The following is a 5,222-nucleotide window of genomic DNA, read 5'->3' on the forward strand; positions in this document are numbered from 1 at the left end:
AAAACCTGTCAGCTCTACTTTAAAATGAATTCTAAACCCAGTATTTCCTGCTACCTCCACAGTAACCATCTAATTCAAGCACCATTTTTCTGCACCTGAATTAATGGCATAGGCCCCCTGTCTGGTTTCCAGTTTCTACTCCCTCTCCACTACAGTCCATTCTTCACCCAGATTTCAGGCTGATCCTATTAAAATATATATCAGATCATGATGTACCTCTGCTCAAAACTCTCCTTTGGCTTCCTATTTAGAATAAAATCCTTGCACTGCATGGTATCTGCATTCAGCAGTTTATTTCTGCTGGGTGTTCAAAGGACAGTGCAATATAAATTCAGTATTTGGCATCGTTGGTTTTCTTGGCTTTGTGCATGTTAAACCTGGTATGTATTGATACAGTATTAAAAAAAATAATAATAAAAAAAAATAGAATAAAATCCTAAATCCCTTTCTTGGGCTATGTGGAGAGCAGGACTGAACTAAGCACCAATCCTGTCAACTAAGAAGCCATGTTTAGAGCATGTGCAGTAGAGCAATGTCTTAGAGGGATAGTGCAAACTCTCAAGCATGCATAGACAGCATGCATGTCTACAACATGGTAGACAGCATGTGCTTATTTGAGGGGTAACTCCACCGTCTCAGGGCATATGCAGTGGAGCAACATGGACAATGTGTACTTATCTGAAGGGTAACACCACCCTCTCAGAGCACTCATAGTAAAGCAACATAATCAGCATGTGTTTATCAGGCTGGTACAAGACATGTGTTAATCAAAGGCTGAAGCAGCATTACATCATACAAAAATATGAAAACAAAGGCCTTCAAACAGACAGCTAAGACAACCGAGAGGGAGAGAATGGCATGCGGCTACACCAATCGACCCTGTTCTAGCTGACTCTGAAGCTGCCGCAGCCTCTGCCTTACAAGATGCTGACTGGCTGCCTCCCAGACTCAGACTCTGATCTGGACTCTTGGGACTCAGGTTTGTTATCCCCCAATTGTCTTGTGTGATGTTATTGCTGATTGTTTCTGAGTGATTATTAGTGTCATTAGGTTATTATAAATTTGGATGGAATCTGCATTAATAAAAGCTAAGTGAATAGCAGTCACCTGTGCTGACTCACTGTTATTCCTTGGTGCTGGCATTACCTGTAGGGTTGGTGGCCATGTAGGTGGCCCAGCACTTTCAGTTCCTAAGGCCCAGGTCAGACAACCCAAGCAGGAGGTTGCGGGGAGGGATGAAGGCTGACTTATAGGAAAGACTCTATCACAAAACATTTGCTCACAATAGGCTGCAAGGCCTACGTGACCTCGCCCTAGCTCTCCCTCTGATCTCATTTCCTATCACTACCCACCTTACTCCACTCTAGCTACAGATGCTTTTATCCTGCTTCTGGGACATCCCAAGAATGCTTTTGCCTTAGACCTCAACGTTCCCCTCCTGCTTGAACGATTTATTCCCAGATATCTGCATGGGTGACTCTGCTTAATGCCTAAATGTCTACAATTAAACGTCACCTCTCTCAGAAGCTTCTAGGACCACCCTATCTAAAATAGCCTTTTTCCATCACTTTCTGTCCCCCTAACATAAAGTATTTTTCTTCAATCATCTAACAAGTTTTCTGTCTCCTCTCAGCAAAAAGTAAGCTCCATGACATTTTACCTGTTTTTGCTCATTGTTATATCCCTAGCACGTAGAACATTTCCTGGAACATGGTAAATGCTCCAAATATATTTGCTGAATAAAGGATGAATACACCTAGGTTATGTAATAATTCTGGTCACTAGAAGAGAGTATTCTGTGGTGACTTGAGACTTTTCTCTGACCAGGATGAAATAGCCTTTTCAAACTCTTGATTTCCCTTTGCTTTCTGACAGAGTAGATGAGGTTTACAAAAGAAAAAGAGGGATCTAGGTAAAACCAAGATTTTTAGTATGAGCCAACAGAAGAAAAGAGTTCCATTTAATGAATCAGGGGCAACTATGGGTGGGGGAGTTTGGGAGGCTGGGGGCTAAAAGTCATAGTTTATCTGTGAATATATTAAGTCTAAGATATCTATTATTAGATATCCAGTGGAGATATCAAGTAGGCAGTTATATGTAAGAGTTTGTAGCTCTGGGGAGAAGTCCAAGCAGGGCATAAATTTGGCAGCGTATGAAAGATGCTTCAATTCAAGGAACTGTGTAGATCTCTTGGGGGTGAGTACGGAGAGAGAGAAGCAGAGCTCTGAGGACTAAACCCTGGGACATTCCAGCATTTAGAATTCAGGGAGATGAGAAAACACCAGCTAAGGACACTACTAAGGAGAGCAGAGAAAAAAAAAATAACAGTTGAAGGAAAATAGGGGTCTAGGAAGGGTTTTTTAAATGTGAGGAATATTGGTATATTATTGATGCAATGGAAATGATCCAGTGAAAAGGGAAAACTTAATAATACAGGGTGATGGACGAGTGAAGTTCTAGAGTAGGAAAAAGGGGCTGGATCAGTGCAGAGACGGTAAGACTGGCATTAGATGGATGTACAGACAGTTTACTCATTGTAACAAGAGGAAAGTCAGAGTTTATGTGCACAGATGCCAGGAGGTGGGTAGATGTGGTGGTAGGACTTTATGAAAGTTATTTTTTGCTTGCTTCTATTTTCTCAGTGAAATAATGGGTTGGAGGTATAAGTGATATGCAAGAATCATAGGGAATCTGATGTTCAGAGGAATATATTGGGTAGAAGTGAGAGTACGACTTTTGGAATTGCATGGGGGTTTTTTGTGGGGAGTGAAATGGTTGAAATGTCTGGGTTGAGGGTATGGCAATAGAAGTGGTGATTAAAATGGGAATGGAGACAAGACCACACATAAGATTGGCCAGGGTATCAGATGGATGGCCATTCCTGACATAACCCATATGAGTAATAACATTACCTACAGTACCATTCCCTGAGAAACTCCTGTGCACCAGACAATCTGTGCAATTCTCTCCTTTAACCCTCACATGAGCTCTGCAACAACCTCAAGAATCAGAAATTGTTAACCTTAATCGTTTCATCTGTGTCACAAGTGAAAAAAGTGAGGCTCAGAAATATTTATTAACTGGCTTATGGCAATGCCACAGTATGGATGCAGGAATCAGACTCAGGTCTTCTAACCCAAAAGCCAGGCTCTTTTCCTTGGCCTGTGCCATACCTCTTCAACTCATCACCTGCAAACCCTACTGCATGACCACCAGTTTTATAAGTAAGTTTGGCCAGGAAGTCTTAATTCTTACCTGTGTTGGTTGGGCCTGGGGCCGAAGTCCAATTCTGAGACTGGGTGCTCCTCTCCTGAGAGAATAGACCTCTTTTTCCTCTACAGGTTAATGTAACTTTGGGATATGGAAACCAACAGAGAAGCAGCTATGTCCTGTTTGGGTTTGCTTCAGGGGGTAACTTAACATTCTGCCTCAGCACCTACATTTGTCTTTCTGTACAAGGAGACCCTTGAAATATCTTGCAGTCCAGGCCCGGGGACTACTTGGCCATGTACTACACGGTAACCCCTCTTTCATTGAGGGGAAAAAAGTGAGGCCTGATACTTGTCTGTAGTATTCCTGGAGTGTTCAACTGCAAATCCAGGGCTTTCTATCCTCAGGAGATAATTTATGCAAGTGATAAGAAAAGAAAGTAGAGACATGAAAATTTTCATAAAATTCATACATTTCCTGCTTCAGTTGGGAGGAATTTGCATGCATCTGTTTTGTCATAATTCCACTAGAGAGTAGAGGGACGCTACCTCTCAAGTGTCCCAGATTAGACAAAGAGTAGTTGCAACTGAATGTCATCACTGTAAACCATCTAGACCAGACCATCCAATAGAAGTTTCTGCAAAAAAAGGAAATGTTCTATATCTGTGCCTTCCAATTTGGTACCCACATGTGGATGTTAACACTTAAAATGTAGCTAATACATTTGAAGAACTGAATTTTTAATTTTATTTAATTTCAATTTATTTAAATTTCAATATAAGCTATCTGTGACTGGTGACTACCAGAGTAGCCTGTGCAGATCCAGATTATAAAACAAGAGGCCAGGCCATCTCATGCCTTTGAATACAGTTTACGTTCAACTGCAAACTTGTGAACAAGTCTGCCCATACAACCTTGCCATAAAGACGCTTGCATAGTCAGCTCCTCCTAAGAAGGGAGGGTCTCCACTGCTCACACCTTTTGGACAACAGACAGAAACCCCATGTAATTGTTGTCTATTACTGCAACAAGTTACCACCACATATATATTGTCCCACAGTTTCTGTATGTCAACTACGTTGTCTGCTTAGAGTCTCACAAGGCCCAAGTCACGGTATTGGCAGGGTTGCATTCCTTCCTGGAGGCTCTGGGGAAGAATCCACTTCCAAGTTCATTCAGAATTCAGTTCCTTGCTATTGTAGCACTGAGGCCCCTGTTTCCTTGCTGATTGTCCGCTGAGGGCTGCCCTTAGCTCCAAACAGCCTCTCTCTGGTCCTTGTACATGGCCCCTTTACCTCAGATCCAGCAACAACATATGGAATCCTTCTCCTGCTTGGAATCTCTGCTTTCCCCTTCTGCCCTCAGCTATTAAGGGCTCACATAATTACATTGAACCCACTCAGATAATCTCCCTATTCTAAGGTCAATTAATTAGTAATCTTAATTACTTCTGCAAAGTCTCTTTTGCCAATTACTATAGCATAAGCACAGGAGTAATATCAGGGAGCAAAAATCTTAGGGCCAAAATTCTGCCTATTACAACCAGATACCAGAGGATAGAGAAACCAGTGAGGTAATAGCTGGCAATTACTTAGTGCTTTCTTGAATAGAAAATAAAAAGGACTTGTTGGAAAAAATAATAATAATTTTTAAAACTCTTTGGACTATTTTCTGTCTCTTAGAATCCTGAGTCAGTTGTCTCAGTTCATCATTAAAAGACATTGGCAAAGTGGTGTCCATCCCTGATCTCTGTTAAGGATCCCCAAACATTTCAGCTTGTACAAAATAGCTTCCAGCAGAGAAAAGAAATTGCTATACCACCTTCGAGGTCCTTTCCCATCATAGCAGAGCCTATCAGCAATTTCCAGCACTTTTTCAGGTTAAGTCAGTACAGAGTTAAATATTAAATGTTGATAAGGACAACCTGGCCTGGAGGCTGTTAATTAATGAACAAACTTTGTATGCAAACAAAGCCACTCAACTCCAGTTAGCAAATTCCAGTAAGAAAATGA

General features: G+C 41.4%; 1 non-coding gene across 1 annotated transcript; it reads left to right on the plus strand.

Moving 5' to 3' along the window:
- The first annotated feature begins 262 nt into the window (after positions 1 to 262).
- On the plus strand, positions 263 to 398 carry LOC129061113 (small nucleolar RNA SNORA8). Its single transcript, XR_008528081.1, has one exon. It is a non-coding gene; the product is annotated as a small nucleolar RNA SNORA8 (small nucleolar RNA).
- The last annotated feature ends 4,824 nt before the right edge of the window (positions 399 to 5,222 follow it).

The sequence above is a fragment of the Pteronotus mesoamericanus genome, unplaced genomic scaffold (assembly GCF_021234165.1).
Source record: "Pteronotus mesoamericanus isolate MK-2021 breed Mesoamerican mustached bat unplaced genomic scaffold, CSHL_Meso_final scaffold_54, whole genome shotgun sequence".
Taxonomy (NCBI): Eukaryota; Metazoa; Chordata; class Mammalia; order Chiroptera; family Mormoopidae; genus Pteronotus; species Pteronotus mesoamericanus.